The 23,926-nt window shown below is 43.0% G+C and overlaps 1 non-coding gene across 1 annotated transcript; it reads right to left on the bottom strand.

Moving 5' to 3' along the window:
• Positions 1-714: 714 nt before the first annotated feature.
• Trnat-ugu lies at positions 715-789 on the bottom strand. Its single transcript has one exon. It is a non-coding gene; the product is annotated as a tRNA-Thr (tRNA).
• Positions 790-23,926: the final 23,137 nt, after the last annotated feature.

The raw sequence follows: 23,926 nt of genomic DNA, 5'->3' as shown, positions 1-23,926 counted from the left end.
CTCCCGAATGCGAGTCCAGTGTGCCAACCACTGTGCCACCTCGCTCGGTACTCATAACGAATCCTACTCTTATTGTACTATTTTCTGCTGCTGTTGATGTTACCCTATACTCGTCTGGCCAGAAGTCCTGGACTTCTATCCATTTCACTTCACTGACTCCCACATTATCTAGTTTCAGACTTAGCATATCCCTTTTCAGATTTTCTAGCTTCCTTGTCACATCCAAACCTCTAGCATTACACGTCCCGCCTCGTAGGATGTTATCCTTTCGTTGGTTATTCAGTCATTTTCTCATGGTCACCTCCCCGTTGGTCTCATCCTCCCGGAATCAAATGTGTGACTACTCCGGAATCTTTTGCCAATGGAGAGTACACTTGACACTTTTCAATTATAGGCCGCATGTCCTGAGGATATATAATCCATGTAATGAATGCTATCGACAGGGGATCTGAAGTTCATTCCATTTTTCCAGGTTTCCAGAAGGCTTTTAACGCTGTTGTTCAGAAATGGTTTCTAATCACATTACTTGCTTCTGGACTACTGTATTAGTTGTGCAATTGGATTCATGATTTTGTGTCAGGAGATTTGTAGTTCATGGCAACTGGCGATAAGACGTCGAGTGGAACACAAGTTATTCACGGAATTAGAGTTATAATAATACATTGAGCTGCTAACGGGCGTTTATATATACCAACGGGGATAGGTGAAAATGTGTGCCCCGACCGGGACTCGAACCCGGGATCTCCTGCTTACATAGCAGACGCTCTAACCATCTGAGCCATCGAGGGCACAGAGGCTAGTGTGACTGCACGGACTGTCTCGCGCACGGCTCCCGCGAGACCCACTTTCTCACCTTGTATGTCCACACACTACATTCGTAGTGTCCCACCACAACACCCGCATTACTCGTGGAAGACATTCTTACGAAGTGCCGTAAGAGTTCAGGAAATATGTGTGTATCCGCACAGAAGAAGAAGGTCATGGACGGTGTTGCCAGATCTATATACCTACAGGGATATGGTATCTGTTCTTTCGGACATGTCCAAAAGAACAGACAACATATCCATATAAGTTATTCATGGGATTCAATCAGGAAGGGCTTGGGCCCACTGCTGTTTCGAATCTATAAGGGGCACACTAAGCAAATAACAGTGCGTGTACGTTGATAACGCAGTTAGCTGTGCGTAAAGAAATGCCTTCTCCTAGGAATCAGGAAGGAACAGCGCTAACGTTCAACTCTGTTCCATTTGTCTGTTGGACGGGCTCGACTCGACGTCAGCGAGTCGTGTGGGAACCCTACTTCGCTACGGAGGCCGGGAAACAGAATCGTGTAGTGCGGTTTTTGACTGCGTATGTCGAACACAGTATGTTACGTGCGCGTGTGTTTGCGTTAATAAACTATTTTGAGAATGTCGCTTGTTATTGAAAGACAGCAGCCGACCAAGACAGCCTCATCGTATCATTAGCCCTTCTGCCATTGGCGCGGTTGATGCTGCTGTCAGAAACGGGCGACGGCTGACTGTGGAAGACATTCGGTTCACGTTGGGCATCTGTCATGCAGCGGGTTCATAGTATCGTGACGGAGCATCTGAAGCTGAACGGAATGTCGACATAACTGTAGCATCTGGAAGGATATCACGACGAACAATATTTTTTCCTTCCATTAATTGTCGAGGAAAATGAAATATTGCATCATCATTTTAGCCGGTGAGCAGACATCGGAGCCAAACGTGGAAGCGCACCTCAAAAATTCAAAGCCGTGCACACCGTCTCCGGGGGAGTTAGGATGACATTTTACTTTGACTGCAACGGTCCGCTGCTCACTGACTTCCTGGAATACAGCACCAAAATCATCGTACAGCGGTAAGTGGGCACCTTGCCAAAGATAGTTGGTGCTATGAAATACGCAGGAATATTGATGGACCTCACCATTCTGCTGCAGAACAATTTGTTTCGACTAGCTGCGTAAGTTTTGCTGGGAAGAGCTTACGCGTTTCCTATGGCCGTCGATTTGCTTATGACGAAGACGTGCACGCCTTGGTGCAATCGTGGTTCCGCAGGCAACCGCCATCACTTTTCCACGAAGGCATTGGTTGCCTTGTTTTACAGTGGGCCAAATGTATCAACAGTTATGGCGATTACTTTTGAAATAATACAGTGCTCTTCGCTTTCTTCCTTGTGTCCGTTTTAATTTTCCTGCACCTTTTTATTAAGGGGGTCAGAAACAGTCTGGATAAATTGTAAGACTGTTGCAGGATAGATTTTGCTGCGATATATTTTTTAAGCAAAAAGTTCAATACGATGCGCTATTTTCGAGTTAATTACTGTTGAAGTTTGGTCGGCAAGCCGTCGCGCGAGAGTTCAGGCCTGCCAGAGAAGGTTTCGTAAGACTGAAAAAGAGAGCGGTACAAACACTGAAGCGGTAGTAAGGATCGAACGCGAGCCAAAGGCTGAACAGTCTCGTGCACTGTCGTCTACACCATGTGCACAACTGGCACGAGCTACATCTGGTGAGCCACTTGAATTGGCGCGCGTAACGACCTGATTGGCTGACATTAATCCCAATTAACTTGGAAATTGCATAACGTATCGAATTGTTTTCTTAACAATTATTTCTCAATACAACGTACTCTGTAACGTCCTTACAAGTTTTTCAGAGCTTCTGATCACTCTGTACAAAAGGCTACAAAAATTTAAAGATTGTCTATTCAGTTTAGTATCTAGGGATTACAATTACCAACAACTTGAAATGAAACAATCGCATAGAAAATGTTGTGGAGAAGGTGACACAAGAACTGCGCTTTACTGGCAGAACACTTAGAAGGTACAACAAATCTACTAAGAGACTTTCTGCTGCATATTAGGAGATACTTATCTGATAGGATTGACGGAGACAATTGGAGATGTTCTAAGAAGGATAACTCGTAATACAGAAATATTTTGTTGACTCCCAACTCCAAGAAAAGAAGTGCTTATTGTAATAAAATACGAAATGTGCATATATAACATTCATCAGTATTGGTTGCAACGCTCCCTCAAATCGAGTAAGGCTTACCGCATTAATATTTGTTTCGTTTTAGAAGAAGCAGAATATATTTTCCTTAACATACTTCTCACTGAGTTAACTCCCCCACAGGAGTTCCGAAAAACCAAATACCAACAGTGTCTGGCAACAGGAGTTTAGTGCTCAGTAGCGCAGCGTCAATTACTTCATCGATCTCTTTTCCCACATGATCACAACTTCTGGCAGATATGTGAACAATCTACTGAAATTCTGTCTTAGAGGACTAACAGAATGCAAAGAAACATACAGTTCTTTCTGAAAGGACAGTTGAATAACTTACACCAATCACTTGTCTATGACAGTCCTTGTTGTACCAAATACTCTGTGTTACATAGTTGGGAAAATACCGAAAAAACCTCTCGGGCCAGCTTTCTTTCAGCCATCCTGCAGTCACTGCTTCTGTAACTTACAAGCCGGACGCCGAAGATCTAAGCATGCCGCCAATGGAATCATTAGTTTTCCAGCAAATACTACGCCTCTTCCCATACGGTGGGTGAATCTTTGGCCCAGTGGAGTATGTGTGCTGGAGCACAGACCTACGTAAGTCTCTCCCTTCAGGTTGCCATTCTCTCTGTCAACGTAGGGCTGGTAGACTGTCGGCTTACAAAGGCGTCGTTATGGACCCCAAGAGCACAATTAACGCACTTCCTCTAAGTGTTTATTATCCGAACTAGTCCCTTTGTGCTAGGAACTGCTTTGAACTTTGCATAGGTTAGAAAACGGGTTCCTACATCTACTGTGCGCGATGTAGTTCGAATTTATCGATCCTTCCTGCGATTGGTAAATGTCGTTATAAACATGGACCACTGTGTGGGCTGTGTAAGCCGTACAGTAGGTCGTTTCAGTAACGGTCTTCCCTCCGTCGTATGACTGGCATTGTTACTTAGCAACAAGTGTTGTAGCATAGTGCTGGAGGGCGCGCTATGTCCCACCGTACTTCATTTAGGAGCGCTGTCACCAAGCTTGAATTTTTCCTCCTCGAGACTCTGCGAGACTTTGTGCTGCCACTGATCAGTGCACAAGGCCACACGCCGAACCCCTGCAGTCTGACAAACATTTCACTTAAGCCTGTTGGAAGATACGCACTCGATGTATTGTATTTGAGGAGACTTACCATGGTTTGAAGGATCTGACAGTGACAGAGCGACGCAAGCTGCGTCTAAGGAAGTAGTTGTTGGTGAGTTTGTCCCCTGCTTTACCAGCACATTATTAAAGACAATTAATTCAGTGAAAATCCTCTTAACACTGCAGTGACCATAGTAGTCGGCTGTTGAGGTGACTGGTTTGTAGGTGAAGCTCAGCAGGTCATTGTACCATCACACAGAGTGAAGGCTAGCAGTTGTGATGTGAAAGGACGCCTGTTAGATGTCTCGCGAGACGTTGGGGAAACATTGTTAGCAACACAAATATTTATTATTCAGAGCACAGCTCCAGGACGTTAGCACTCATAGGTCGGAATCAGTACGTGCCCAGCCAGGGCGGGGGGCGGGGGGCGGGGGGCATTGGGCGGGGGGCGGGGGGGGATGCAGTCATCAGAGCAAGGATTACTTAGCAACTGCGGTTGGTGTCTGAGCGTTGGATGACCACTGAGGTAGCAGTTTTTCTCTCGCATCTTTGCTGCAGCGCCTGGTAGCATTCAGACATCTCAGCATGGGCCGCGCTGAGGCACGCCAGATGACGCCAACCTTAAGCAGCGGAATCAAGGGGGAGTCCATCGCCCTTGCGATAGCGCAAGAACTGTTTCACGTTTCCAGGCTCAAGCTGTAGGCCACCAGGGGGTACACTGGACAGAGGGCGTTAAGTTCGCCAAAACAGACTCGGCATGAACAGTGGGTAACAGCGGTCCCCATGGTGGGACTATCAGTTACCTGGAAACTTGTATACTGCTGCACTCTCCAGTCACATTAATTTGACTTCCTGTCAGAAACCTGACTAACCACGTATAGCAGCGCGGACCGTTGCTAGACCTTCAGGAAGAGAGTCAGTGAGGTTCTGGAACGTACTGACAGTACCGTGGCCAGATGCGCCAGGTTGCACTGTTGAGGATCCGTGGCGCCAACAATCTGATGAGAGTGATCCCCATATTCTCAGTTGGGTTTAAATCCTGTAAGATTGCGGCCATTGGATTACGGTGAACTCATCCTGATGCTCTTTGAAGTACGCACGCACACTGCAACTTGGGTTACACGTTGCATTCTCCTGCTGGTGGATGCAATTATCCTAAAGGAAAAGCAAACTGCATGTAGGGAGGGACATGGTCCCCAGAGACGATGTATACTTATTTTGATCCGTTGTGCATTCCAAAATCACTATATCACCGAGCGAACGCAATAAAAACATTCCCCAGACCATAATGCTCTCTCCTCTAGTTTGGACCCTTCCGACGATCCTCGGAAGGTGTTTGCTTTCAGGCCGATGGAATAAAAACGTGGTTCATCTGGCAAGACAACCTATCGCCACTCAGTGGACGTCCAGCTGCGGTATGGGCATGCAAATTTCAGTCTTCGTCGCCAATGAAGCTTCTTCAAACACATGAAATATTTCGAAGTTAACAAGGAATTACAAAAAAAAAAAAAAAAAAAAAAGGCATCAGGAATTATTCTGAATTACCCATATATTAAGTTGCTAACGTCACTGCTTTAGATCCATGACACTATGGTGGCAGACAGGTGAAACATAAGAGAACTAAAATGCAAGGGAGAATATATGTGACGTCACAGGTTTGTTCAGACCTAATGAACCAGAGTTGTGTGAGTCATTCAGATTGTAAGATAAAGGATCTGAACCTCACTTGAAAACTGTGGGTGGCCTTCATTCAGTTAAAGATGGGAACAGACCAGCGAAATAACATGACAATATGAAGTTTGTTAAAAGACCTTATATATGGGGACAGATAAGTGAAAATTATCATATTCTGTTACTGAAGTTAGACATTTATCAGTATCACAGTATCACAGGAAATAATCTTTACTGGCTAATCAATGTGAGTATAGTAGAGGAGGCCTACTAAATAATACTACAGACTCTGCTTTATATAACCGATGAAATACTGTCATGTGAGACACCACAAATGTATATTTTAAAGAAATCTATTTTTAAATACTCAGTTGCAGACTGTGACAAATGGTTACTACTTTTGATCAATTACTGACCATTTTCAGATGTGGTTAATCAAAAGTTATAAAAAGACAAAATTTTTCATGTAAAAGAAGTCAGTCAGTAGCAAGTTGTAAAATAAGAGGAATAACTATACACCACGTGCGTACAATATTCTGTAGCTTCATATATTTGATTTTCTGGGATATATACACGCATTTTCGTGATGTTAAGTAAGTGATTAAAAGTGGAAAGTTCTGTTTTCATCAATTTTGTCTTCTTGTGTAATCCAACATAATAGTTATCTAGCGTGTCTTTCCCATTTTAGCTTATTTACGTGTATACTTGACTGTAGATCATCAAAGTATGTACCTCTCTATACCACTGCAATTGTAGTTCTGAAATTTTATTTCCCCTTTCATATGGTTCAGTTGCATGTATTAGCATGATCTAGAAAATTAGCTACGCGTTTCCTTCATTTGTACGGCACTACGTATATGCTGAATTATATAGTGTTAAAATGCGCAGTAGTCGTCGCATCAAGAAAAACAGTTTCAATAGAAATGGGTCAGGAGACGCTTTCTTTCGATCTTAAAAACCAGCCGTTTCTTAAGGCATGCCTATTTGACATGTTTTTCTTGTTTCGTGGAGTACTATCAGCTATCAAAATACTTATTTTTTTCATGACTTTTTGTGTATTTGTCTATTTGTGAATGTTCATACGAAAAATTACTACCTCACCTGATGTAAAATCAGTCTTCAGTTTTAAGTATAGGGTGGTTATAATTAAACATTCGCTACTTGAGCCAGTGTAGAAAGAAAACTATTTACCGTGTAGGTATCCATTTTATAGGAACGGTGTTCAGTCTGTGCCCTGCATTATTTGCTTTATAGTAGTGTTAGTGTCATAACGCGCCGTTAGGCGCCGGTACTGGAATGGTGACGTAGCTTTGAAACTCAAGCATCAGTTGCAGTATACACTCCTGGAAATTGAAATAAGAACACCGTGAATTCATTGTCCCAGGAAGGGGAAACTTTATTGACACATTCCTGGGGTCAGATACATCACATGATCACACTGACAGAACCACAGGCACATAGACACAGGCAACAGAGCATGCACAATGTCGGCACTAGTACAGTGTATATCCACCTTTCGCAGCAATGCAGGCTGCTATTCTCCCATGGAGACGATCGTAGAGATGCTGGATGTAGTCCTGTGGAACGGCTTGCCATGCCATTTCCACCTGGCGCCTCAGTTGGACCAGCGTTCGTGCTGGACGTGCAGACCGCGTGAGACGACGCTTCATCCAGTCCCTAACATGCTCAATGGGGGACAGATCCGGAGACCTTGCTGGCCAGGGTAGTTGACTTACACCTTCTAGAGCACGTTGGGTGGCACGGGATACATGCGGACGTGCATTGTCCTGTTGGAACAGCAAGTTCCCTTGCCGGTCTAGGAATGGTAGAACGATGGGTTCGATGACGGTTTGGATGTACCGTGCACTATTCAGTGTCCCCTCGACGATCACCAGTGGTGTACGGCCAGTGTAGGAGATCGCTCCCCACACCATGATGCCGGGTGTTGGCCCTGTGTGCCTGGGTCGTATGCAGTCCTGATTGTGGCGCTCACCTGCACGGCGCCAAACACGCATACGACCATCATTGGCACCAAGGCAGAAGCGACTCTCATCGCTGAAGACGACACGGCTCCATTCGTCCCTCCATTCACGCCTGTCGCGACACCACTGGAGGCGGGCTGCACGATGTTGGGGCGTGAGCGGAAGACGGCCTAACGGTGTGCGGGACCATAGCCCAGCTTCATGGAGACGGTTGCGAATGGTCCTCGCCGATACCCCAGGAGCAACAGTGTCCCTAATTTGCTGGGAAGTGGCGGTGCGGTCCCCTACGGCACTGCGTAGGATCCTACGGTCTTGGCGTGCATCCGTGCGTCGCTGCGGTCCGGTCCCAGGTCGACGGGCACGTGCACCTTCCGACGACCACTGGCGACAACATCGATGTACTGTGGAGACCTCACGCCCCACGTGTTGAACAATTCGGAGGTACGTCCACCCGGCCTCCCGCATGCCCGCTATACGCCCTCGCTCAAAGTCCGTCAACTGCACATACGGTTCACGTCCACGCTGTCGCGGCATGCTACCAGTGTTAAAGACTGCGATGGAGCTCCGTATGCCACGGCAAACTGGCTGACACTGACGGCGGCGGTGCACAAATGCTGGGCAGCTAGCGCCATTCGACGGCCAACACCGCGGTTCCTGGTGTGTCCGCTGTGCCGTGCGTGTGATCATTGCTTGTACAGCCCTCTCGCAGTGTCCGGAGCAAGTATGGTGGGTCTGACACACCGGTGTCAATGTGTTCTTTTTTCCATTTCCAGGAGTGTATTTGTAGACAGCGAGCTTGGTCTGGACGAGGTGAGCAGGACGTTGCTTGTAACGCTATTTTACCAAAACAACAGCAATAGTGCTTCTGCTCTTCGCTAGTATCGACGCATTAAAGGACTAAGAGAAGGACGTCTTTCCACATGGGGGATGGAGAACATGATTCGGAAGTTCGAATTAACTGGCGATTTGGGAACTACTCCTGGGAGAGGCCGACTGCCAAATGCTCCACAAATTGTTGAAGTCTTTACTGCTGTCATGCCTAACAATGCAATGTGCGGTCTTCAAGCAGTGCACAGCCTGTGTCACGACAGCTTGGCAATCCATGGTCCAACGTTGTTTCGGGCAGCAGTAGAGCTGTCTCTAGGACAGTTGTAGACTGTTGCTGTTGAAGATGATCGTCACATTGAGCATCGTTTGTAACCTAGAATGTAAACATGGTACGCAGTTAAACAAATATTATTCTCTCGCGTGGAGGTTAAAACGTATTTCTTGCAATGGTTTACTCGTTATTTCTCTTTTGCCTGTTCTTACAAATTTATTCACTGTGTTTCATTGTCCTTTGATCACTCGTTTTTCACGGCAATCCTCTGTAGCAGCGAAGTTCACCTATAACCACTCTGTATTTGTCCGTTTTTATTTATTTATTTATTTATTTGAATAAGTCCTTTGCGTCCTTTGTACGGTACGACAAACCAACTTAAATTTTGCTTCTTCGTATTTCTTCCTAGGTTCTGTATCTATCTTTTTCACACCTCTTTCTTTCCTGAAATCCTTCCTTTTGTGCTGCTTCCCGAAAAGTATTATGTTATCTTTCGCGCCCATTCCAACTCCAGTATTTGTCATATCTTTCTCAGTTTCGGTGAACCACGTGTTTTGGAGTTTGTAGCTGTTTGGTAAGCTGAAGATGTGCTTGGTCAGCCTTTTATTATTCACTGGTGTATGTGCCCATAGAACTGTAGTCTTTTTTCCCCCATTACATGAGTTACCCTTTCCATATTGAAACAGAGCTCTCTGTTCGATCTTAATTAGTATTCATCATTACTATTACATATAGGTCCCACTATTTTCCTTAGTATTATTCTTTCAGCTTTCTCGAGTTGTTCAAGATCCCCAAATCTTGTTAATTTAAGTGTTTCTGCTGCACACAGAGGTTCATACCATGCCACTGTTTGATAATGGCTCAGCTTTGTGTTACAGTACAAAACTTTATATTTTTTTTTTCTCATTTGGAATGCCCTTTCCATTTTATGTACTCTGTTTTCTATATCTATCTTTTCTTTTGTATTGCTCATGGCGTATTCTCTTCGGTTTTTAAGACAGTTTGTTTTAGATATGATGTTGTTAAGGACTTGAAGATATGGAGAGACATCATCGATATCTGACACGAAATCTGATTTTTCAAATGATATTCTTAGTCCTGTTTGGTCTGCTTGTTTCTGTAGTTCTGTGATTTGTTCTTTGGCAGTATCCATTGAGACAGCAGTAAATGCCATGTCATCAGCAATACCTAGACTATTATTATGACTTCATTTGGTTTTCTTCCTAGTTGAAAACAGTTAGTATTAATGGATTTTCCTCATTTTTTCACTGTCTCACAGATAAAATTGTGGTGTTGATAAACTATCTCCCTGTCTTACTGTTGATTCCATTTCAAAAGGTTTTAACCGTTCCATCACATATTTTACTTTTTATATTGTGTTTGTTAATCTTCCTTTAATTATTCTTGTTGTTTTATTGTTGAGTCACAAATCCTTTGTAATGATTATTAGTACATTTCTATCAATCAAGTCAAATTCCTTATTAAAATCTACAAACGTTACGACGTATTTCAAGTTTTTGATTCTCCTCATTTCTATTATGGCGTTTAAGTTTGGTCTTTGATCTGCGCAAGACCTCCCCTTCCTAAATTCTACTTCATACTCCCCTAGTTATCGGTCGCATATTCCTTCAACTCTCTTTAAAAGTAGCATGGTCAAGATCTTATATACTGAAGCGCCAAAGAATCTGGTATAGACATGCGTATTCAAATACAGTGATACGTAAACAAGCAGAGTACGGCGCTGCGGTCGGCAACGTCTATATATGACACCAAGTGTCTGGCGCAAGTGTTAGGTCGATTACTGCTGCTGCAATGGCAGGTTATCATGATCTAAGTGAGTTATCAAGATTTAAGTGTGTTTGAGCGTCGTGTTACAGTCGGCGCACCAGCGATGGGAACAGCATCTGCGACGTAGCGATGAAGTGGGGATTTTTCCGTACGACTATTTCACGAGTGTACCGTGAGTATCAGAATCTAGTAAAACATCAGATCAGCGGCCGGGAAAACATCCTGCAAGAAGGGGACCAACGACGTCTGTAGAGAATCATTCAGTGTAACAGAAGTGCAACCCATCCGCAAATGCTGCAGATATTAATGCTGGGCCATTTAGCGTGCGAACCATTCAACGACACATCATCGATAAGGGCTTTCGGAGCTGAAGGCTCACTCGTGTACCATTGATGACTGCACGACACTAAGCCCTACGCTCCGCTTTGGCCCATCGACAGCTAGATTGAAGTGTTGACGAATGGAAGCATGTGGCCTGTTCCGACGACTCTCGTTTCGAATCGTATCGAGCGGATGGACACATGATTCCATGTACAATGCATGTCAGCAGGGGACTGTTGAAGTGATAGGAGGCTCTGTAATGGTGTGGGGCGTGTGCGGTTGGTGTGATACGGGATCCATCAGACGTCTACATACGACTGTGACAGGTGAAATACTGCCTGATCACCTGCATCCATTCATGTTCATTGTGCATTACGACGAACTTGGGCAATTCCAGCAGGACAACACTTTTGATGGCCACCAAACTCCCTAGACATGAAAATTATTGAGCATATCTGAGATTCCTTGCATCGTGCTAATCAGAAGAGATCTTTATCCCCTCGTACTCTTACGGATTTTTGGACAGCCCTGCTGGATTCATTCCCTCCAGCACTACTTCAAGCATTAGTCCAGTCCATGCCACGTCGTGTTGTGTGTCAGTTTCTTCTGCTTTTAGGTGTATGTCACTGGCAAGAGGGTGATCCCTCTGTAATTGTCACGATGAGTTTTCTTTTCGATTTTTTTTTTTTTTTTTTTTTTTTTTGCAGTGCATGTATTAATGCTGACATCCATTATGATGGTAAGCTATTTGTTGTCCAAATTTCATCAATGATTTTTGCTAAACAAAGAAAGTGTTGTCAATAGAGTGTTCCCACAATTCAGCAACTATATTCTCTTCTCCTAATACTTTTCTATTTTGAACTTGTTTTTACATTAAATTTTAGTGTCACTTGAACAGGGTTTTGTCCGAAAAATAATGATTCTTTTAAGGCCAATATAGGAAGTGTATGCCTCAATGCGCATGGGCAACACTAGGACAAAATCATGCTCGTGACTTGATTTACGTGACAAGTGAAACTTACGTTTTGCATCATAGGGAGCAAATGAATGTCCGCCGTGCATTTCCACCTGTCGTCGTTTCTGAGTTCTGCGAGTGGCCGCGTCTCTCAGTAGGCAGTGAATGGCGAGGCGTTGAGGAGGGATGTGTGTTGCGGAGCCGGCGCGCCCATCACGAGACTGTGGAGTCAAAAAGCTTTTCATCCGTAGTTTAAAAAGGCTGCCGCAAGGGTGCTTACAGCCGCGGCTGCCATCAAGGCCGAGTTCTGTGTTCATGGAGGTCGTCATCAAATAGTTCCCTCTCACTTTTACGCATTTCCTCCACCCCGCCACGCCGGTCCTGTAATGTGTGCGTGTGTAGTGAGACTGTGCTACGGGGTTTGCGTCATAAGTGGTAAGCATTGGATTAAAGGAACTCCCAGTCTTCTTTCATCCTGTTCTACCATTATATGAAACATCCTCATCTGTATCACGAGGATCTGTGAACTTTTGGTACAAAAGTATCATCAGCATAAAGACCGCAACATGTAAAATCACTTGAAATGGGGAAAAAAATACTTAGAAACCGAATCCTAAAAAGCGGAAAAGGAATTAGTGCCACATCCACAATATGTAAGACAAAAAGAATGCTGTCTTTAAGTTCTGTCTCAAAATATGAACGTCAAATAACAGAAACAACATACATTTTCATCTTCAGATCTCTGTAATGTACCAAACATTCTGTGCCACCGCGTCAGCAAATCTATAATTTCCTGTACGCTTCTGATCTCGCTGTAGGTGTAATGGAAAATGTGCTACTGTATACTGACTATAATAAGCCAATCATTTACCTTTAAACATGCACATTGACATTATATGATCAATTAATTAACACACCTAAGTCTGTAATGTGACTAATATTAGTTGAGATATCTGCGATACTTAGCATTTCCTTGGAGCTTTTGCTACTGTTAATAATTTTAATGTGGTTTCTAAGTATGAAATGCGATTCTTCTTCAATATCTTGTAAATTAATTCAAGTGACTCACTGTAAACTTCTGATTATCAGCTAACTCAACTACATTAACAATCGTTAACGTTCAGCATATTTTAATAATCATGTACATACACCATACATACTCTTTTTCAGTGACCAATTTTTCTGAAAGCAACAGTACTTGAGCTAACTTCATATACACTACGACCACACACGTAACTCTAAGGAAAGTCTAGAAATTTTGGAAACACTACTTTATTCTTCGTGTTGGTTCTACGAGCATGTAATATTTTAGCGCAGCACCGACGAATCTTGCACTGAAAATGAAGAAAAATGGAGAGGTTGAAGGATCCGAAAGATTGTTTCCTTTCGTCTTCCACGAAGTGCTATATGTTCGTCAAATACAACAAATCATTTATTTCTCTATAATGAGCAGACTTCTACCATTACTCTAAACAAAGTATAAAAAGAAATCAAGAATTAATAGTCCCCAAATAAAGAGAGTGAATACATGTATAACGATATACACTACTGGCCATAAAAATTGCTACACCAACATGAAATACAGATGATAAACGGGTATTCATTGGACAAATATATTATATTAGAACTGACATGTGATTATATTTTCACGCAATTTGGGTGCATAGATCCTCAGAAACCAGTACCCAGAACAGCCACCTCTGGCCGTAATAATGGACTTGATACGCCTGAGCATTGAGTCAAACACAGCTTAGATGGCGTGTACAGGTACAGCTGCCCATGCAGCTCCAACACGATACCACAGTTCATCAAGAGTAGTGACTGGCGTATGGTGACGAGCCAGTTGCTCGGCCACCATTGACCAGACGTTTTCAGTTGGTGAGAGATCTGGAGAATGTGCTGGCCAGGGCAGCAGTGGAACATTTTCTGTATCCAGAAAGGCCCGTACAGGAACTGCAACATGCGGTCGTGCATTATCCTGCTGAAATGTAGGGTTTTCGCAGGGATCGAATGAAGGTTAGAGCCACGGGTCGCAACACATCTGCAATCTAACGTCCACTGTTCAAAGTGCCGTCAATGCCAACAAGAGGTGAGCGATACTTGTAACCAATGGCACCCCATACCATCAACCCGGGTGATACGCCAGTATGGCGATGACGAATACACGCTTCCAATGTGCGTTCACCGCGATGTCACCAAACAAGGATTCGACCATCACGATGCTGTAAACAAAACCTGGATTCATCCGAATAAATTGACGTTTTGCCATTCGTGCACCCAGGTTCGTCGTTGAGTACACCATCGCAGGCGCGCCTGTCTGTGATACAGCGTCAAGGGTAACCGCAGCCATGGTCTCCGAGCTGATAGTCCATGCTGCTGCAAACGTCGTCGAACTGTTCGTGCAGATGGTTGTTGTCTTGCAAACGTCCCCATCTGTTGACTCAGGGATCTTAACGTGTCTGTACGATCCTTTACAGCCATGCTGATAAGATGCCTGTCGTCTAAACTGCTAGTGATACGAGGCCGTTGGGATCCAGCACGGCGTTCCGTATTATCCTCCTGAACCCACCGATTCCATATTCTGCTAACAGTCATTGGATCTCGACCAATGCGAACAGCAATGTCGCGATACGGTAAGCCGCAGTCGCGATACGCTACGATCCGACCCTTATTTAAGTCGGAAACGTGATGGTACGCATTTCTCCTCCTTAACGAGGCATCACAAAATTGTTTCACCAGGTAATGCCGGTCACCTGCTGTTTGTGTATGAGAAATCGGTTGGAAACTTTCCTCATGTCAGCACGTTGTAGGTGCCGCCACCGGCGCCAACTTTGTGTGAATGCTCTGTAAGGTTAATCCTTTTCATGTCACAGCATCTTCTTCCTGTCGGTTAAATTTCGCGTCTGTGGCACGCCATCTTGGTGGTGTAGCAATTTTAATGACCAGTAGTGTATGTGCCATGATGTGCTGTTATCCTGCAACGATACGTGTAGGCTGATACAGTATATGTACTGTAGCGCCACGACTATGTATTGACGACACCACCATGATCCGTGCCACAAACTCCTCTTCTCCCCAATTCTATTCAATACCTCCTCATTAGTTATGTGATCTACCCATCTAATCTTTAGCATTCTTCAGTAGCACATTTCGAAAGCTTCTACTCTCTTCTTGCCCAAACTATTTATCGTCCACGTTTCACTTCCATACATGGCTACACTCCATACAAATACTTTCAGAAGCGACTTCATGACACTTAAATCTACACTCGATGTTAACAAACTTCTCTTCTTCAGAAACGCATTCCTTGCCATTGCCAGTCTACATTTTATATCCTCTCTACTTCGACCATCGTCAGTTATTATGCTCCCCAAATAGCAATACCCCTTTACTACTTTAAGTGTCTCATTTCCTATTCTAATTCCTTCAGCATCGCCCGACTTAATTCGACTACATTCCATTATCCTCGTTTTGCTTTTGTTGATGTTCATCTTATATCCCCGTTTCAAGACATTGTCCACTCCGCTCAGCGAATCTTCCAAGTTCTTTGCTGTCTCTGACAGAATTACAATGACATCAACGAACCTCAAAGTTTTTATTTCTTCTACATGGATTTTAATACCTACTCCGAATTTTTCTTTTGTTTCCTTTACTGCTTGCGCAGTATACAGATTGAATAACATCGGGGAGAAGTTACACCCCTGTCTCACTCCTTTCCCAACAACTGCTTTCCTTTCATGTCCCTCGTCTCTTATAACTGCCATCTGGTTTCTGTACAAATTGTAAATAGCCTTTCGCTCCCTGTATTTTACCCCTACCACCTTCAGAATTTGAAAGAGAGTATTCCAATCAACACTGTCAAAAGCTTTCTCTAAGTTTACAAATTCTAGAAACGTAGGTTTGCCTTTCCTTAACCTATCTTCTATGATAGGTCGTAAGGTCAGTATTGCCTCACGTGTTCCAATACTGCTACGGAATCCAAACTGATCTTCCCCGAGGTCGGCTTCTACCAGTTTTTCCATTCGTCTGTAAGGAATTTGCGTTAGTATTTTGCAGCTGTGACTTATTGAACTAATAGTTCGGTAATTTTCGCATCTGTCAAACCCTGCTTTCTTTGGGATTGGAATTATTATATTCTTCTTGAACTCTGAAAGTATTTTGCTTGTCTCCTACATCTTGCTCACCAGATGGTAGAGTTTTGTCAGGACTGGCTCTTCCAAGGCTGTCAGTAGTTCCAATGGAATGTTGTCTACTCCCAGGGCCTTGTTTCGATTCAGGCCTTTCAGTGCTCTGTCAAACTATTCACGCAGTATCATATCTCCCATTTAATCCTTATCTACACCCTTTCCATTTCCATAATATGGTCTTCAAGTACATCGCCCTTGTATAGACCCTCTATATACTCCTTCCACCCTTCTGCTTCCCCTTCTTTTGTTAGAACTGGGTTTCCGTCTGAGCTTTCTCCAAAGGTCTCTTCAATTTTCCTGTAGGTAGTATCTATCTTACACGTAGTGAGATATGTCTCTACATCCTTGTATCGGTCCTCTAGCCGTCCCTCCTTAGCCATTTTGCACTTCCTGTCGATCTCTTTTTTAGACGATTGTATTTCTTTTTGCCTGCTTCATTTACTGCATTTTTATATTTTCTGCTTTCATAAATTAAATTCACTGTTTCTTCTGTTACCCAATGATTTCTCTTAGCCCTCGTCATTTTACCAACTTGATCCTCTGCTGCCTTCACTACTTCATCCCTCAAAGCTACCCATTCCTCTTCTACTGTATTTCTTTCCCCATTCCTGTCAATTGTTCCTTTATGCTCTCCCTGAAACTTAGTCAGTTTATCCAGGTCCCATCTCCTTAAAATCCCACCTTTTTGCAGTTTCTTCAGTTTTAATCTACAGTTCATAACCAATAGTTTGTGGTCAGAGCCCACATCTGCCCTTCTAAATGTCTTACAATTTAAAACCTGGTTCCTAAATCTCTGTCTTACCATTGGATAATCTATCTCATACCTTCTAGTATCTCCAGGCTTCTTCCATGTATACAACCTTCTTTCATGATTCTTTAACCAAGTGTAAGCTGCTAAATTCGTAGATCCGAATAATTATGGCATCCTCCTGCGGAAAAATTTTCTGAACCCGCAGACGAGAACTTCTCAGGAAGATTTTGCCGTCAAATGACACAAAACGGACGTTCCACAGGTCAGAGAGAGGTATGGCAGCTCCGTTGATTGGGTAGGTACGTGAGAAAATATAAAAACGGAAACATATAGGTTGAAAGATAAAGTGATAATTACTGATGTGTAGTGGTAGGAACATCAGAACTTGTAGTCAGGTCAGTAGACGATTATTAACAAATAGTCAAATAAGGATAATGCAATAGCAGATCCAATAAAGGATAAGGAAACTTGAACGCGGGGGGGTACAATTAATAGCATAGTGATAGAATAATCGTATTCAAGAATGGGACGAAACTAACATACATGGCAGTAGTTCAAGTTTATAGACACACACATAATTAAGAAATGGGAAGAGCATGTGATCAGATCAAACAACTTATTCAGATAGTTAACGAAGACGAAAATATAACTACGGTGGAGGAGAGAAATTCAATAGTGTAAATGGAAAGAAGGATAAGCAGTTTAAGAAAATTGGCTGAGAGAAACCAGTGAAAAGAAACTCTCTCTGTAGAGTTTCCCGCAGAACTTAATATAATCATTGTACACATTTTCTTATAAATCACGGAAGTTGGTTGTATCCATAGGATAGATCTACAGACATCAGTAGCTCTCAGACAGGTTATATAATGGTAATGCAGAGGTTTCGAAACCAGATCCTCAACTCCAAAATAATTCCAAAAGCCCAGAGGTAGACTCTGGCTGTATTGCTTAAGAACCGCACAAAATTGAAAATATTGCAAAATAGTTATAAATTGAGGAGATGGGATTTCGATAAATTGAAAGAACCTGAGGTTATTGAGAGTTTCAGCAGAAACACTAGGTAACGACTGACTGAAACACGGAAACTTAGTACAAGAATGGGTGGGACTGAGAGTGAAATAGTGAAGGGAGCAGTGAATGAAACAGGGAGAAATATAAGGACTAAGAATCCCTTTGATAAGACAGGAGATAGTGAATTAATTCACGAGAGGGGATATAAAATGTTAAGCAACAAGTAGACAAAAAGGAATACAAGCCTCTGAATAAGAGATTGACATATATCGTAAAATGGCTAACCAGGTACAGCTTGAGGACAAATACAAGGCCGAAGAAACATGTATGAAAGGAAAAGGATAGATGTCATCATTTGGAAAAGTAAAGCGACGTCTGGAGAAAACTGAAAGAGCTGCATGAGTTTCAAGACCTAAGGTGGGAAGCCGGAAGTAAGTAAGGTGTCAACAGACGATGACCGAAACATAAGTTTAATAAATTAAAGTTGCATTCAGCTTAAACAAACTATTTCTAAAATTATGAAAAAACTAGTAGATGTCGACCTTGGGGGAGATTAGTTTGGGTTCAAGAGAAGTGTAGGATCTCACAAGAAAATACTGACGCCATGGCATATCTTAGAAGATGTTTTGACGAAAGGCAACCTTACGTTTAAATATTTGTGGGGTTAGAGAAAACTTGTTGACTAGACTACACTCTTTGAAAATCTAAATGTAGTAGTGACAAAATATAGGGAGCGGAAGGTTATCAGTAACTTGTTCAGAAATCAGACGCAATTTATGACAGTCGAAGAATACCAAATGGCAGCAATAGTTGAAAAGAGAATGAAATAGTATTGTAATCTATCCCCGACATTGGTTCAAAATGGTTCAAATGGCTCTGAGCACTATGGGACTCAACTGCTGAGGTCATTAGTCCCCTAGAACTTAGAACTAGTTAAACCTAACTAACCTAAGGACGTCACAAACATCCATGCCCGAGGCAGGATTCGAACCTGCGACCGTAGCGGTCTTGCGGTTCCAGACTGCAGCGCCTTTAACCGCATGGCCACTTCGGCCGGCTATCCCCGACATTGTTCAATGTGCACAAGTAAAGCAGTAAAGGAAATCAAGAATATATTCAGAGAACAAATTAGAGTTCAGAGAGTAGAAACAGAAACTCAGGCTTATGTACGACATTGAAACTATCCAAGACAGCCATAGACTTGAAAAATGTATTGAATGAAAAATATAATGACTTGCAAAGACATTATAAGTCAAACAAGGATAATGGGACCTAGTTTTTTTTAAAGCTCGTGACGCTGAGGGAATTACATTACGAAAGGAGGGCCTAAAACAATTCCATGACTAGTACTAACTGTGAAGTAAAATATCTGCCGACATCCGAAATAGACGTGACGTAAAACACAGATTGACAATAACAGGAATTTGTTAATATTTAATATAAATTTATTATGTTGGAAAGTATTTTCTAATGGTATACGTTTGGAGTGCACCCTTGCGTGGAAGAGAAAGTTTGATGATAAGGATTTCAACAAAATGGCTCTGAGCACTATGGGACTTAACTTCTGAGGTCATCAGTCCCCTAGAACGTAGAACTACCTAAACCTAACTAACCTAAGGACATCACACACATCCATGCCCAAGGCAGGTAGCGGTCTCGCGGTCTCGCGGTTCCAGACTGTAGCGCCTAGAACCGCTCGACCACTCCGGCCGGCGATAAGGATTTCAGATAAGAAGAATATACACTGATCAGCCAGAATATTATGACCACGGACCTACTGTCGATATAAACCTGTCCAGGCGATTGCATCGTCACCTGGCCAGGAGTGACTGCTAGTCAGACACACGCACTGGGAAAGTAGTATTAGTGAGAGCGCTGTCCGTGTATAGAATGGCGAAGGCGCGCGACCTATTTGAGTTTGACCGAGGGCAATTGTGACATTCCGGAGACTCGGCACTATCTTCAACATGTGGCGATATCAATGTTAAACCATGTCCGGACGTCGTGTTATTTGGCGGCCACTCATTACAAATGGTGGAAGCCTTAGGCTGGCCAGACCTTTAAACCAGGACAGGTGGTGAACTGTGGCGGAAAAAACATCTGGCTTTAATGGTGGGCGGAGCAGAAGTGTGCCTGAACACACAGTGCACCGAAAACTCCCAACGATGGGCCTTCACAGACAACGACCCGTGCATGTGCCAGTGTTAACACTACATCGGCAACTACGACTGAAATGGGCACGTGATCATCGGCACTGGACGTTGGCGCAATAGCAGAGCGTTGCGTCTTTCAGGGGAACAGCTCCTTGACACCACTACTGAAGGACGGAGAAAGTCTGGCAGTGACTTCGTAATTATGCTCTAGGGAACATTCATGTGGGTATCGATGAGTCCAGAGGAGCTCGTGCGAGTTACCATGACGGCCGAGGAGTATCGCACGCTGGTTGCAGACCACGTACACACCTTCATGAAGATCATGTTCCCTGACGGCAGAAGTATTTTTCACCAAGACAACGGGCCGTGTCACAAGGCCAGGAGTTTGATGGAGTGGTTCGAGGAATACATTGACGATGTCCAATTGATATTCTGGCCACTCAGCTCGCCAGAGCTGAAACCCATCAATCTCATATGAGATGTGACTGAACGTGGCGTCAGGGTCGTCCTTCGCCCCTGAATTTACGGGAATTAGATAACTTGTGCGTGTGTGTGTGTGCTGCCAACTCCCTACAGCGGCCTACCAAGAACTCTTTGCTTCCATGCGACGACGCGTCGCCGCTGCTATCGGTGCCAAAGATGGAATACCGGTTATTGGATCGTAATGTTATGGCTGATCAATGCAGAAGCTTTTGAAATGTACTGCTTCAGAAAAATATTGATGATCCGATGGGTAGGTCGAATAACTAATGAAACAGTACTGCATTTAATTTAAGAAAAAAGAATTTCATGACACAACCTGACTGAAAGAAGGGATCTGTTGATAGAATCGCCAATCTGGTAATGGAGGGAGGTGTATGGACTGAAAATTGTAGGGGCAGTCTGAATACAGTAAGCAGGCTGAAATCGATGTAGGTGGTTATAGTTACACGGTTATGAAGAGACGAGAGCAGGATAGACTAGTGTCGACAACATCAGACTCGTTTTCAGACTGAAAACCGCGACAACAATAGGAACAGAGCATTACGTTTGTTCGTGACTATCATACATGCCATTATTATATGAACGTGAACTCTATTCACAATAGCACAACTATTTCAAAGTCAAAGAGGATCCCGTGTTAGCTACTTGATATGCAGGTATAAGACTGAGTGGGAATCTGAACGCGTCTGTTGGCAATGACTTCCAACTCTCTTAGTTCCGTGAGCTTTAATAACAATCATCAATAAGCCATTAGACTAGTTTTTGTGAACTTTTCGCTTAATAACTGTATCATATATCATAAGAATATATTGTGGCACTTCATCTTCTTTCTTTCATTTCTTTCTTTCAAGGATTGGGCCTTTGACCCTTTTCGGTCTCGTTCCATCGGTACCTTAGTCGACAGACGGCTCTTCTATTTTTAGGTCTCGGTTGTCTATTTTACTCCGTACTGTCCATATGATTTTCCCAATTTTTCCTGTAGTCTGTTATCTTGTCGTTCAGTGCAAAGATGTTTAGCTTCTGGCGAATATATTTATTCCTTATTCTGTAGTATCTTGTACATCCCTTTACTGATGTTAACAATCTCATTTCTGCTGTTTGTACTTGTTGTTGTGTAGATAAAATGGGCTTCAGTGAAACTAAATGGAAAAAGGCAAGGATTTATGGCCAGACGAGTATAGGAAATACCATCAACAGCAGGAGTGTAAATGGAGTAGGAAACATTATGAATGGTAGGACAGAAATTGAGATACTGCGAACAATTCAGCGATAGTGTCGTACTAATCAGAAACGACTGCAAACCATCACCGACAACCATATTTCAGATATACAAGACGACTTCGCGACAGAATATGAAGAGGTAGGGGAACTTCAGTCCGCAGAGGGAGACAAAAACCTAATAGTCATGGGGCTTTGGAATGCATTTTTAGAGGAAGGAGTAGGAGATAAGGACACAGGAGAATATCGGCTTGGTACCATGAATGATAGATAGAGTTTAGCAATAAATTTCACAAGGCCATAGCAGATACACTGTTCAAGAATCACAAGCGGAGGAAGTATTCCTGGAGAAGGCGGGGAGATACAGCAAGATTTCAGTTAGATTACGTCATTGGCAGGCGGATATTCCGTAAACAGACACTGGATTTGAGCGCGGCAGGGACGGATATAGAATCAGAGCACAATTTGGTAATGATGAAGAGTAGACTGAAGTTTAGGAGACTAGTAAGGAAGAATCAATGTGGAAAGAAGTGGAATACGGAAGTAATAAGGAATGAAGAGATACGCTTGAAGTTCTCTGAGGCTATAAATACTGCAGTAAAGAATAGTTCAGTAGGCACTTCATTTGAGGAGGAATGGGCATCTCCCAAAAGAGCAATCGGAGAAGTTGGAACGAAAAAGGTAGGTACAAGGAACATAACTGGGAAGAAATCATGAAAAATACAGGAAATACGAACATGATCGACGAAAGAAGTAAGTACAAGAACGTTCAGGAAAATTCAGGAATACAGAAATACAAGTCAAATAGGAATGAAATAAATAGAAAATGCAGGTAATCTAAGGCGAAACGGCTATAGGAAAAATATGAAGAAGCCTAAAGGGAAATAATTGTCGATGAAATTAAAAGGAAGGGTATTAAAATCAAGAGAGCTATGGGAATTCCACTGTTAGATGCAGAGGAAAGAGCGGATGGTGGAAAGACTGCATTGGGGGCCTGTGCGAGAAGGAGGACTTATCATGGTGATAGAAAAAGTAACAGGAGTCGACAGGGAGAGATACGGGAGCCAGAATTAGGATTTAGAAGACTCTTGGAGGACTGAAAATGAAATAAGACAGAAGGGATTGATAATATTAGATTGGAATTTCTAAAGTCACTGGGTTAAGTGGAGACAAAATGGTCATTCACATTGGTGTGTAGGATGTATGAAAGCGATATAACCAACAGTTTCTCGTAAAAACATTATCCACACAATTCGCAACATTGCAAGAGTCGATAAATGCGAGAATTACCTTACAGTCAGCTTAACTGTTCATCCATCCTTGTTGCTGGCAAGAATAATATACGAAAGAATGGAAAATAAATCTGAGGCTATGTTAGATGACTATCACTTTGCTACATGGGACGTATAGGCACCAGAGAGGCAGTTCTAACGCTGCTGTTGATGATGGAAGCAAGACTGAAGAAAAACTAGGACACATTCATAGGGTTTATCAACACGGGAAAAGCTTTTGACAATGGAAAGTGGTGCAAGATGTTCTAAATCCTGAGAAATATACGGGTGTGGTATAGGGGAAGAGGGGTAAAATACAAAATATGCAAGATCCTCGACGGAAAAGTAAGAATGGAAGTCCAAGAACAAAGTATAGGAATAAAAAACGGTTTAAGATAGCAGTGTTGTCTTAGGCTCTTGCTGTTCAATCCATAAGTCGGAGAAGCAGTGGTAGAAATAAAGGAAAGGTCAAAAGAGGATTAAAATTCATAATGAAAGGATGCCCATTTTCCACTGATGGCATTGCTAACCTCAGTGAAAGTGAAGAATTTGAGGACCTACTGAATGGAATGCTCGGTCTATTAAGTACAGATTATGGACTGAGAGTAAGTCTAAAAATGACGAAAGCAATGTGAAGTAGCAGAAATGAGAACAGCGAGAAAATTAACATCATAATTAGTGATCAGGAAGTAGATGAAGTTAAGGAATTCTGCTACCCCGGCGTCAAAATAACCCATGAAGGACAGGGAAAGGTGAACATAAAGACAGAGTAGCACTGGCAAAGAAGCAATACCTCGTCAAGAGAAGTCTACCTGTATCAAACAGGAAGTAATGTCTGTGATTGTAAGATGGGACCACAGCATTGTATGGCAGTGAGACATGGACTGTAGGATAACCGGAACAGAAG

This window comes from Schistocerca americana, chromosome 2 (assembly GCF_021461395.2).
Source record: "Schistocerca americana isolate TAMUIC-IGC-003095 chromosome 2, iqSchAmer2.1, whole genome shotgun sequence".
NCBI classification, from domain to species: domain Eukaryota; kingdom Metazoa; phylum Arthropoda; class Insecta; order Orthoptera; family Acrididae; genus Schistocerca; species Schistocerca americana.
This window is presented reverse-complemented; position numbering and strand designations above follow the sequence as displayed.